Source organism: Haliotis asinina, chromosome 7, assembly GCF_037392515.1.
Source record: "Haliotis asinina isolate JCU_RB_2024 chromosome 7, JCU_Hal_asi_v2, whole genome shotgun sequence".
In the NCBI taxonomy this organism is placed as follows: Eukaryota; Metazoa; Mollusca; class Gastropoda; order Lepetellida; family Haliotidae; genus Haliotis; species Haliotis asinina.
This window is the reverse complement of record NC_090286.1, coordinates 24,788,001-24,802,363: the sequence shown is the minus strand read 5'-3', so window position 1 is coordinate 24,802,363 and position 14,363 is coordinate 24,788,001. Positions and strand designations below refer to the sequence as shown.

Here is a 14,363-nt window from a genome sequence, read left to right as displayed (position 1 = left end):
ATCAAGAGCACAAATTAGTGAGCCTGATCACCCGATCCCGTTCGTCGCCTCTTAAATAAGCATCAATTCCAACCCGGATCTTTTGAGGTTGGCAGAGTAGTTGGATAGATCGATAGCTGCCCTGGTGGTTAATACGGCTTCGATTCTCCACATGTGAACAATGTTTGAAGCCCATTTCTGGTGCACCCACGAAAATACCGCTAAAAACGGCATCAAAACAAACTCACTCACTCACACATCCATACATCGTTGGTCTAGTAACTTCACTGGTTGTGCATGTTTAATCTGGATATTGGGCTCGCGACCTGTGGTTAATGAGGCCGACGCCTTCCCACGTCTTCACCCAAGGAATAGAATATAACTGGTATTTTCACATGATATGATTATTCATTGCAGTGGCGGATGTGACGTCATATGTGACTGTTAATGATGAATTATCGCAAATTGATTGGGCAAACAGAGACCGAAGAATCGTCATCAATGTTTAACCAAACATAAAGTTGAAATGATTTTCATTGCAAACTTTTCATCCACCTAAGTTTGCTGTAAATATTATTGTTTATTAGTGGTTTTGTAATATATTGATCATTTTCCAGTTTTGAATGGGAAAGGATGAAATACTTTTCCAACCCTACCGACACCCAACATACAAATGAGCAATTTCTCAGCAGCAAAAGGAATCTGTATATAATTAACAAAATTCACCCCTTTAACACTCAACAAATTCATGTTTTTTTCAGGTTTGGAGGTTGAAGATGAATACGAAAATGTGTAATCATTTGAATACAGTGCACGTCAACAAAATGAAATACAAATTTGTTGGATCCGATTTGGCGTTTACTTTTCCTTGCTAATAAGAAAACATGGATATGAAACGTTGAACATTTTACAAGCATGAACGTAAATCCTTTTGCTTCAGTCGTGTGATGGGATCCTCGTCATTTAAACACTTTGGGCCAAAGAAAACTGTACACAATTAACCAAATCGTCCGTTTAACACTAAACACGTCACAATGGGCGAGAAATTCTATTTTTGCTCAAAATTCATTTTTTCAGATTTGGAGGTTATAAATGAATGAATCATATCGTATGAATTCAATGCGCTTCTAAAAATGAGCCCCGACTGGGGGTTGAACCCAGGATCTTCGGTTTACGAGACCGACGCCTTACCACTTGGCCACCGAGGCTAACGACTTGCGGAGGTCACACATGTAAACTGTTGGACGGTATATTTATGTGGCTGCCGCGTATCGCTGGTGGCAAGCATATCACGTGATTAGGATGTGCCTTAGAGCAATTCACCAGTAAAGTAAGAACACATCAATCTATACCACTCCCTGTTTGGTTCAGATAAGTTATGGTATGTATGTATGTATGTGTGTATGTATGTGTGTGTGTGTGTGTGTGCATGTGTGTGTGTGCACGTGTGTGTGTGTGTGTGTGTGTGTACATGCGTCCGTATGTGTGTAGATGGACACATGTGTGGATTGATGGATGGCTAAATGCATGTAGAAGAACGTTTCCTTAAATATTTGTCCTAAGACGGAACTGATGAGATTTGTTTTTCATATTCATCATATTCTGTGTACAAAAAGATTAAAAATTCATTCTTTTGGATCAATCTGTGTTTGCTGTAAATAGTATTGTTCCTTACATGTACTGACATATACTGATATTGATGATTGATGGGTTTTGAACCGAACTAATGCTCGTGGAATACTTTTCCAATCCTACTGACCTTAAAAGAAAACAAACTAGAAACTTCCCTATATAGGTTTTCGAAATGTAGAAATCTTGAACCCACTATCTTGTGTTTACGAGACCGATGCCGTACCACTTGGCCACCGAGGTAAGTACAGTAGTATGAACCTTATAATCATTTGGTGGGTGCTATATTCAAAACATCGATAAATGACAGCTGTCACGTGCAGATCACCTGGTCTGGATATGCAGCCGTAGGTTGTTTCTTCAGGGGTGTACCTCAAGCGTTCAACTATGGAAAGCAGATTAATGATTTAGCTTATTAGACATGCATGATATTTGCACAGTCTGCATCGAACTTCACCACCTGTCGCATAAAGTCTAGCACAAGCCATGGGATACTTGAGGACGAATATTGAGCGGGGATGGGGGTGTGAATGTGAGTATTAGGAATGTATATTGAGTGGATATAGGGATAGGAATGAGAATATTGTGGGTGAATATTGAGCTGAGATGGGGACGTGAATGTCTATATTGTGAAAGTATACTGAGCGGAGATTAGGGTGTGAATGTGACTACTGTTAATGAATATTGAGATAGTATGGGTTCTGAATGTTAATTCTGTGAATGAATTCAGAGAGGGAAGGGGGACTGTGAATTCTGTAAGTGATTATTTTACGATATGAGAGTGTGACTGTGAATTTTGTAAATGAATATTGTGAGTGTGCATTTACCATGGATGGGTATGTGAATGTCAATAGCCTCTGTGAAGATAGGAATGATTTTGTTTCAATCAGAATCGTTCATATTTCTTTGAAAAGAAAGGGGCACTGATGCGGAGCGAATAATTTTTCTCACCAACGGTCTAATTACGAAACCAAGCAGCAAATTGGTCAGCACCCGCTCCCTCGACCCTGACGGACAAAGGGACTGGGTTCCTGTCCACGTTGGCAGACTTTCTTCAACCTAAAAAGTGAGGAGGCCGGATGCCCATCACATGCCGTTATTTTAAAAAATCCCGTGGTATTCCTTATCTGATTGTAACAAAATATCCCAGCAGTGTAGTTTGTTTTCTGATGACTGGATGGAATAGTGACTGATCCAATTTGATCCTATTTCTGTGTTTTTCATCGCGATATTTAATTATGTCATGTGAAAATATGATGTCTACATACTCGTAGCAAGCCATTTGTTTAATAAAAGTCCGAAAGATTGCAACGCTTTATATTTAGATAGTTTTGAGGGTTGGCCCAGGTGTCACAGCAAACATCATAAATTTTGGTAGCTACGACCCTGGTTTACTATATATGAGTTGATTTATCTGAATTCGTAAACTAATAACAACGACTTTGCCACTGGTAGAGAAATTCTGAAAATTGTCTTTCGTAACAAAAACTGATTATACCCATTTACCCAAAAACACAGAAAATACCTTTGTGTATTTCTCATGTAACAACGAAGTTCCGTTTAGTATCCTCAAAACAGTTTCTGTCCATAAGTGTTTTCAGGCAGCATGTGACACAGAGGTTACATCTTCCTTGCTGTAACTCGCGTTTGATGGTTTAAACCTACACGTGTTATTTGTCATCATTCACTTGATGGTCAGTTATGAATTTATAACGGATATAAATAGTGGAAACACCACTAAAATTACTCGACATAGGCTCCCCTTTGGCATTTCTCCTGTCTGGAGTAAATACTCAAAATTATAAATTAAGGTCTGTACTGACAAATGTATTGTATGTTATGTAATATGTGCATGTAAGTGATGCAAGGGGGTTTATTAGCTGAGTTACAAGCACAAACATCGATCAAAGGGTTAACCGATAACACACAGATTGATTAATTACTTCCACAGCGGTTTTGTCAAAAAGGCAGTGTTTATGACTGTAGATTTGCGTAATCTATACTGAATACACCCTGACGTAAAGTACGAGTGTGAAAATAACATCCTTCCTACAAAGAATTAACCGCCACTTCCTTGGTTGACTGATTGCTGCTCATTATTGGCTAACTAATGGCAGACATCATACAGTTAGTTGCCAGGTGTGCTGTCCTGGGTGACCAGGGAGATTATGTATACACCAGTGTGAACAATTCTCAAATGATGTGTCACTTTTTCACATATTAGACTGTTGAAAGACACAAGACATAGAGCGGGATTATTTACCAGCTGCAGATGAATAGAATATCGTTCTATTATGTGGTTATTGATGTATACATTCCTGAACGAGGTAATAGCCTGGCATTGTTGCTATAGCTTTCATCTGTGTTAAATTTAATATTTGCTTTTTGTTTTAATTTATTTCTTGTAGCATTCAGCAGAATCTGTATTACAGAAAACATGCACTAGGTCGCGAATAGGGTGTGTGTGAAATATGATTCACGTTGGCGATCTATACAATATTTAGATATTAAAACCATGTAAGAAATTCACTCTTAAGTATAAGCAGACCGTGTGGGGTTTTTTTTATTAACTTTCAAAACGCATACAAATGTGACGAGGAACTGATTAGGTTTATAAGACAAAATATATAGACCTACGCTTATTTTTCAGCCCTAACGTTTTTTATACCACTGACAGATGAGTAAACTTCAAGGTGTTTGATTTGTTTTTATAATAACGAAATAAAATGACTTCATCTACGCATAAACTATCAATTGCGCATATGGGAGGCGCAGCAGAGGTCACGAACCAGTCACGAATTCTGGGATATCATCCGGGTACTCACCGCAGAAAAACAATAACAAAAGAAACCACCTGTCCACGGAAATTGCCCCGCATCAGTGCCCCTTTAATGTTAAATGTGAATCTAAGGTATCTAAATATGTTACGATATGTTGAAACATTCGAATTGATCTCTATCGCCTGAGGAAACATTGGTTAACTGTATTCGACCTAATGTAACCACGTTAGTCAAGGATAGTACTGGTAACTATCCTGAGTAAACCGTTTACAATGTAAGCTTATTTACAATACAATACGATTACAGGGATACAGGGAAACACGACGAAGGGTATTTCCATATCATACAGTCGTGAGAGGATACGTATTTCATTGCTTGGCACATCTGCCATTGTACATTTCCTATTATAATGCATTCACCACACGTCAAACATTATAAAGAAAACAAAAACAATTCTTATTCATTCTGATCCAGTATAGATGAACAAACGAAAGTGACGTACGTACGTACGTACGTACGCACGCACGCACGCACGCACGCACGCACGCACGCATGCATGTATGTATGTATGTATGTATGTATGTATGTCTCTGAGTGTGTGTGCATACGTGCTTGTGTGTTTGGGTGGATTCATCTTTGGATGGTTGGATGGCTAAGAATGTTTCCTTACATATTTGTCCTAAGACGAAACTGATGAGATATCTTTTTCATATTCATATTCTGTCGACAAAAAACATCCAAAAATTAATTCTTTTGGATGAATCTGTGTTTGTGTTTGCGCCTTTTATGTTAAATGTGAATCCAAATCTGTGTTTGTTGTAATTAATGTTGTTGATTTTATGCATTGAAATCTATTGATCATATGGCATTTTTGAACAGGAAAGGATGAACAATGTTCGTGGAATACTTTTCCAATTTCACTGACCTTAAAAATGTGAACTGAATTTTCCTTTCAGGTACTAACGATATGGAATCTTGTCCCGTTTCCAATGCCTGCTTCGAACCATTTGTAAGACAAACGTACAATAACGTGTTAACAAAAGCCCTGACTGGGATATGAACCCAGGATCTTCGGTTTATGAGACCGACGCCTTACCACCTGGCCACCGAGGCACACATGGTTGTGGCAAGCATATAATTATTTGGTGGGTGCTATGTTCAAACCATCGATAAATGACAGCTGTCGCATACTGATCACCTGATTGGATGTGCACTAAGAGCGTCAGAATCGCAGGAAAAACGAATAGAATATATTAGGGATTTCCTATATATTATATATTAGGGATTCACGTCATGTTTTGGTTAAAAGTGACAGTTCAAAATGAAAAAAGCAAAAATCATGCCTGTCTAATTTACAAATATTTCAACAGCTTCTTATTCTCATCTCTTCGTCTGTGTTCCTAGTTCAAGGACTGAAAATGCTGTAATGTACAGTGCCTTAAGCATTTTTCAGTGACGTACTTCAAGCGATCAGCTGTTAAATTAATGATGTCGCTTATAGACATGGGGTGGGGGTGGGGTGGGGGGATTGAATGTAAATATTATAAATGAATACAGACGGACAGGTATTTCGTAGTGTGGAGAGTATATTGGTTTTGATAGATACGTTATGGATTTTGTTTAAATGTATGGTCAGGCGTAAAATAACATTTTCATTTTGGGTATTAACTAAATTCACAAACTTCTGTATATTGGGGTATATATCTGATACGTAAATCAGAATAAACAGGGGATTGTAATGAAACTTGGTACACGTCCTGGACAATACTGACGCAATGGGTGCACATCGCAGAACTGGTGTCATCATCTGTGGGTTTTCTTTAGGTTTGAACATTCAGTTTACTAACACCACATCTAAATTTTGTAAGAGATCTACATGTACAGAGTTGCTTAGAGGACAATATTTTGAAATATGTTTCATAGAAAATGTCATATCTAAATAATGAATATGTATGCAAATAGTTGGAGCTTGCAATATCGGATGACCATTCTTGATAATGTCTCCTCCGCGTTGTTTGAATAGCTGTAAGAACATATTAGGATCTCCAACTGTTTGGTGGATCCGTGCAAAACCGCATTGGAATAACAATGTTCTAACTGACGAGGTCCAGTTAGTATCTCTATTATCATATAGATTTTTCATCGTATTGTGGCAACGTTTAGAATATCTGACTGAGTAGTCGTAACCTGTATGAAATGACTCTTGTTTTGTAACTGACATGAAGTGTAGGAGAAACCATGACTACAAGAGTTTACCAGGGATTGTAAACCATGTGAAGAGGGATGATCCGTCTCTCAGGGTTTACAATATCTTGGGCGTGTGAATGTGAATTTTGTTAAGGAATAGTGATCGGAGGTGGGTGGGTGAATATGAATATTGTAAATGAACTAAGGAAGGGGACAGGGGTGATTCTATCACTTAAAAATTTATAAGGACTTACTGATACGTTATGCAATAAATAAAAAAGTAAAATGTCGAAGCTTTAGATATGCTTATATTGCCTTGGAATATTCAAACGGATCTGAGTCACCAAGGGAAACAAGATACGGCATTAGGTAACCACGTTAGTCAAGGATAGCGTTTGCAAGTATCCTGAGTGAATCTACTAAATGCGGTGCCACATTCCAAGGTATCTTTGGGTTATATGTAAATATGTTACATGAGCTAGCATTGGTCAAACATGGTTAAATTTGGTTGAGATAGCTCAACACTGATTTAACCGGGTCGTCCCGGGTTTTAAAATCGAATGCATGCGATCTGTGTATTTTATCTGCTTTTTTTCTAAAAAACAACCCAGTGATCAACAGCATGAGCATCGATCTACGCAATATGCTAAAATGAGATCTTTCAACCACCAAGTCTGAGCACTCGATTCCGTTAGTTGCTTCTTGCGACAAGCACGGGTTGCCGAAGACAAATTCTAACCCGGATCTTTGCGGACCTGAAGCTATATGTTTTGGAGAGTTATAAGGGACCGCTCATGACAACGTGTGTGTGGTGGTGGTGAATGGGGTTGGGGTGGGGGTGGGGGGTGGGGGTGGGGTGGGGTGGGGTGGGGGAAGACATTCACATTGTACATGCAATTCCATAAAAATATAAAAATATCATCATCAGCCCCCGCCATAAATTATGAACGATCCCTACTGTTGAAGATATATGTGAATTTTGATTATCAGTCTCCAAGAATTGTAAATGCTTATAGAGTATATGCCTCTGCCATACATGCACATGTGCTTCTGCCACACCTTCAATGTTATTCAACCCCCCTGGTACACTAATGTAACGATTAGTATACTCATTGTTGAGAATATTTTCTAAATTAATTGTATCGAAAACAATTAATATTTACCAAAAATTATTTCTAAGTTCATAATTGTTGTTTGGAAATGTTGGCAGAAACAATATTACCTGAAATGTTACTCTGTCATTATTGTGAATAATTCACTCGTTATTCACCTTAATGTCCGCCTGCATTTCATGATGCGAGATCCCATTCATCCTAAAAATATCATTTACATGTTTTTGTTTACGTCTAATTCAACAAAAACAACAAATAATAAACTATTTCTCTTGACAATGTGTGGAGTTCTATAGAATGTTGATTAATATGAACGCATGCAACTTTATGGAGGGCAACTTCTGATTTATAGCGATGTTTAGATGTACATTCGATATTAAGCTACAACATGTAGCTGGGTCTGCAGTAAGAATCTACAAGTTCTGATTTATAGCGATGTTTAGATGTACATTCGATATTAAGCTACAACATGTAGCTGGGTCTGCAGTAAGAATCTACAAGTTCTGATTTATAGCGATGTTTAGATGTACATTCGATATTAAGCTACAACATGTAGCTGGGTCTGCAGTAAGAATCTACAAGTTCTGGTTTATAGCGATGTTTAGATGTACATTCGATATTAAGCTACAACATGTAGCTGGGTCTGCAGTAAGAATCTACAAGTTCTGATTTATAGCGATGTTTAGATGTACATTCGATATTAAGCTACAACATGTAGCTGGGTCTGCAGTAAGAATCTACAAGTTCTGATTTATAGCGATGTTTAGATGTACATTCGATATTAAGCTACAACATGTAGCTGGGTCTGCAGTAAGAATCTACAAGTTCTGGTTTATAGCGATGTTTAGATGTACATTCGATATTAAGCTACAACATGTAGCTGGGTCTGCAGTAAGAATCTACAAGTTCTGATTTATAGCGATGTTTAGATGTACATTCGATATTAAGCTACAACATGTAGCTGGGTCTGCAGTAAGAATCTACAAGTTCTGATTTATAGCGATGTTTAGATGTACATTCGATATTAAGCTACAACATGTAGCTGGGTCTGCAGTAAGAATCTACAAGTTCTGATTTATAGCGATGTTTAGATGTACATTCGATATTAAGCTACAACATGTAGCTGGGTCTGCAGTAAGAATCTACAACTTCTGATTTATAGCGATGTTTAGATGTACATTCGATATTAAGCTACAACATGTAGCTGGGTCTGCAGTAAGAATCTACAAGTTCTGATTTATAGCGATGTTTAGATGTACATTCGATATTAAGCTACAACATGTAGCTGGGTCTGCAGTAAGAATCTACAAGTTCTGATTTATAGCGATGTTTAGATGTACATTCGATATTAAGCTACAACATGTAGCTGGGTCTGCAGTAAGAATCTACAAGTTCTGATTTATAGCGATGTTTAGATGTACATTCGATATTAAGCTACAACATGTAGCTGGGTCTGCAGTAAGAATCTACAAGTTCTGATTTATAGCGATGTTTAGATGTACATTCGATATTAAGCTACAACATGTAGCTGGGTCTGCAGTAAGAATCTACAAGTTCTGGTTTATAGCGATGTTTAGATGTACATTCGATATTAAGCTACAACATGTAGCTGGGTCTGCAGTAAGAATCTACAAGTTCTGGTTTATAGCGATGTTTAGATGTACATTCGATATTAAGCTACAACATGTAGCTGGGTCTGCAGTAAGAATCTACAAGTTCTGATTTATAGCGATGTTTAGATGTACATTCGATATTAAGCTACAACATGTAGCTGGGTCTGCAGTAAGAATCTACAAGTTCTGGTTTATAGCGATGTTTAGATGTACATTCGATATTAAGCTACAACATGTAGCTGGGTCTGCAGTAAGAATCTACAAGTTCTGATTTATAGCGATGTTTAGATGTACATTCGATATTAAGCTACAACATGTAGCTGGGTCTGCAGTAAGAATCTACAAGTTCTGGTTTATAGCGATGTTTAGATGTACATTCGATATTAAGCTACAACATGTAGCTGGGTCTGCAGTAAGAATCTACAAGTTCTGGTTTATAGCGATGTTTAGATGTACATTCGATATTAAGCTACAACATGTAGCTGGGTCTGCAGTAAGAATCTACAAGTTCTGGTTTATAGCGATGTTTAGATGTACATTCGATATTAAGCTACAACATGTAGCTGGGTCTGCAGTAAGAATCTACAAGTTCTGGTTTATAGCGATGTTTAGATGTACATTCGATATTAAGCTACAACATGTAGCTGGGTCTGCAGTAAGAATCTACAAGTTCTGATTTATAGCGATGTTTAGATGTACATTCGATATTAAGCTACAACATGTAGCTGGGTCTGCAGTAAGAATCTACAAGTTCTGATTTATAGCGATGTTTAGATGTACATTCGATATTAAGCTACAACATGTAGCTGGGTCTGCAGTAAGAATCTACAAGTTCTGGTTTATAGCGATGTTTAGATGTACATTCGATATTAAGCTACAACATGTAGCTGGGTCTGCAGTAAGAATCTACAAGTTCTGATTTATAGCGATGTTTAGATGTACATTCGATATTAAGCTACAACATGTAGCTGGGTCTGCAGTAAGAATCTACAAGTTCTGATTTATAGCGATGTTTAGATGTACATTCGATACTAAGCTACAACATGTAGCTGGGTCTGCAGTAAGAATCTACAAGTTCTGGTTTATAGCGATGTTTAAATGTACATTCGATATCAAGCTACAACATATAGCTGGGTCTGCAGTAAGAATCTACAAGTTACAAACAACAACGTAATCAGATACTAATTCATTAAAAAAATAATTTCACCATGTATGGTCTGTCTACTTATTCATTACCTTTATTTGCTAGTTTTCGACATCTGCTCATGAAGACATTTCAATTACACACACCATTCAATACTTGCGTCTTTTCAAAAGCAGTGCTATGTCCTTATAAAGTCTAAAACAGATAAAAGATTGTAAATACCAAACAGCCTCCGAGTGACAGACGTGTTGAATATAAATGAAAGTATATCTAGAGGTATAGATTGTATTTCAAAACCATTCCTAGACTGAAAGTTTAATTGTAGTCTCGAAAAGAGAGATGTTACAGTGAAATACACAATGGTAAGTGGGGAATGATACAGCTGCTTCCAAGTCGTCCACACCACGTAAAGTGTCGTGTAGTCTTTGTAACGACGTTACCAACTTATATGTAATATAATGCTAGGAAAGACTGATACCGAGACACACACAGGGACAAAGGATAAACACGTATAGATATATGATAATGACCTGTACATATATGAACAGGCAGAGAGACACACAGAGAAAGAAAAGGATAAACACGTATACATAATTATATAAACAGGCAGGCAGACACACAGAGAAAGAAAGGATAAAGACATATACATATATAAACACACTGAGGGACATACGAGGAAAAACTGACAGGGAGACATACAGAATCAGAAAAGGATAATGACCTGTGCATATATAAACAGGCAGAGACACATGCAGAGAAAGAAAAGGATAAAGACATATACAGATACGAGCAGAGAGACAAAGACTGACAGATAGGCACACGTGTACTGGGACAAAGAAGGACAGACACATATTCAAGAACAAACAGACCAGCATAGAGATATAAAGAGACAGGATCGGCTAAAGATATACAAACAAAGGCAGGGATGAAATACAAACAAAGACTGACAGAAAGATACAAGCAAAGAAAAAGGCGAAGATGCTCAGAGAGTGAGAGACACAAACCGAGAAAGATACAGATTCAGACACACAGACAGAAAGAAAGACAGATAGTGACAGACAGACAGACAGACAGACGCGGACACTGATGCATATCAACAGATAAGGACATGATACTATTCCGAATAAGCGAATCACACAGATAAAATAAATGAAGGAAAACGAACAATGTGAATTATTAACTAGGGAAATAACACATGAATGATTATTACAAATAATTTAATCAAATCACATGTAACACGCAGCCTTCGATACGTATACATCTGTTGCCACACCACCCTCAACACCATTTGAATCAGATCAATCTTTCACGTTTTACTCTGATGGGTCCAACGAGGCGTGCTGGGCGTGGAACGCGTCATTTACACCGCCGATGGTGACAGGTGCAGTGGTCCATTTTCAACGAGGGGCAGATCCGGGGCACACCGATAGAGCATTTGAGTTGCGTATTCAGACGCACAAGAAACGCTGAGGATTATATATGAAGCATATTTTCATAACACAACTGTCTTCTTTCCGATACTTAATATAAATAAGGGTAGTGGGGTAGCCTAGTGTTTATAGCCTCCGCGGATCACGGTTCGATTCCCCACATGCGTACAATGTGTGAAGCTCATTTCTGGTGTCCCCTGCCGTAATGTTGCTGTAATATTGCTAACAGCGGCTTAAAACTGAACTCACTCACTAATATTAACAAAATTGTGAAAACACGAAACTTGATGTGTACCACCAGCACCAGCACAACAACAAGCCGAAACAGCAACAACAAGAACGGAAAATGTGTATTTGAATGTTGTAATCGATATAAGGCGTTAACGGTTGAGTGATGTTTATGTCATTCAAAGCCGCAGTCAGCAAAAATCGTTCATGACAATCTATGAGTCATCGGGTTTAAAGCTGAAACCAGCGATTGAAAGTATGGGCATCAATAGAGAGACGCGCTGACACGTTGAAACCTCTGAATGCTCATTTACATTCAGCTCTTACCACCAAGGGACACCGTAACCTGAAATCGAAACGACCCATCGAAAAAAAAATCAGCCGGATTGTAAAGAAAGAGTCGTACGCATGTGTCTGGATGAAGTTGATTTAAACAATTTCTACTCACTATAAATGAAAAGTGAAGCAAAATGCTACTTGGGACAAATATGTTCGTTCTTGAGAGAACAAATACAATCAAGAAATCAGTAAACGTTAAATGGAAATTTCAAATTTCACACTCCTGGGCATTACATTACTCAAACTGACTGAGTGAGTTTGGTTTTACTTCGATTTTAGCAATATTCCAGCAATATCACGGCGGGGGACACCAGAAAATGGGCTTCAACGTTGTATCCATGAGGGGAATCGAACCCGGGTCTTCGGCGTGACGAGCGAACGCTTTACCACTAGGCTACCCCACCGCCCCTTATGATTAAGATAAACATGGTGAATCAAATGATCAATATACAAAAATACACACACCTATACGGCTAAAACAATGAATTTGGTAATACATATTCCTAAAATGAATATACAGAAATACACGGTATGATCAGTGAGTTAAAACATTGGCATACATATACTGGAAGAACTTTTCAGACAGATGAACATTCCAATATCTGTGAACTGAATTAAGGGTGAGTTTTACTTATGACACCTGTCATGAGAAATGTAGTTTTTATGGCTTGAAGCCAGCATCAATGTATACATTTGCTGTACACTGATTATTTTTGGTATGATAACCCTGGTGCTATTAGAATACATCTGATACAAATCATCTGACATCAGTAGTTATTCAGTCAGATATTGGTTAACCAGTTTGGTTAAATGCTGTTATGGACTTTTTGCATTACTTTATTATACTTTACATTAGTGCATGCATACATAATTTTAATCACCACCGGTGATTTTGCTTTTGAATTTTGAGTATTGTGCTCAGTACTTCTTGACCAGTTTACTTTTGTGATTTTATTTTTAAAAGATCTAAATCTTATGTTGTGTATCTAGAAATTGTATTTTATATAGCTATTGGGTAGTATGTTGACACCTAATCTTGCTTGGACTAAAGCACAAATTACTCTTGATGCACACAGTGAAAAGGGTGTTATGACATTGTGCAGATGTCAAAAGAAAGTTGAAAACAAACCATGTCAAGATTAATTATGATATTTAATGCTATGACTGTTCCTATAGTGTATAGGTGTGCAGAACTATAGGGGACCTCATACTGTAAAATTACTGAAGATGTACAGCAAACATTTGTAAACGGTTTCTCAAAACCGCAAACAATGCTATGGTTTGGGGAGAATGTGGCAGAAGCCCTCTATACATTGTGCACACTACAAGGGCTATAAGGTATTGGTGCATGCTACTGTATTTGAATGAATTGTACCCTACAGCATGGGCTGCTCATTCAAAATATTCCGTTTATATTTGAATTTGAACATGTGTGATTAGCACAAGGTGTGAAGATAATTATTCACCATTTGAAACAAAGATCATTTAACAACCTCCAACAATCATGATGCAGTTCTATCAATTGTTTGTCTGATTCCTTCTGTTAACAGCAATTTAAGTCACTGTTAAATGTGGAAAAGAATTTCCCCCCTATCCCTATGCACTCAAGACTATCCATGGTTCTTTTCAGAAGAAGTGTATAACGTATGTCTATATTCATTATAAACAGCCAAGGGAAATGTAATAGATTCCTTTATGGCATGCCTGTGTCATGCAATCCAACATTGTCTGTATTAAACTGTCTGTTTATTTTGATTTTATTAGCAAGAGGTTCCAAAATTGAATGTACTCCATTCCCAACCCCTCTCCTACCACAGATTAGCTACAGTGTGTTTATGTTATAGGAAATGGACACATTATGAAATATTCATAACTGTGTTTTACTAAACATGTCTTTAAGAAACATGAGCCCCATCTGGGAG

General features: G+C 37.7%; 1 non-coding gene across 1 annotated transcript; it reads right to left on the bottom strand.

Annotated features, from left to right (window-relative positions):
• Positions 1 to 1,115: 1,115 nt before the first annotated feature.
• Positions 1,116 to 1,187, bottom strand: Trnat-cgu (transfer RNA threonine (anticodon CGU)). The gene has a single exon. It is a non-coding gene; the product is annotated as a tRNA-Thr (tRNA).
• Positions 1,188 to 14,363: the final 13,176 nt, after the last annotated feature.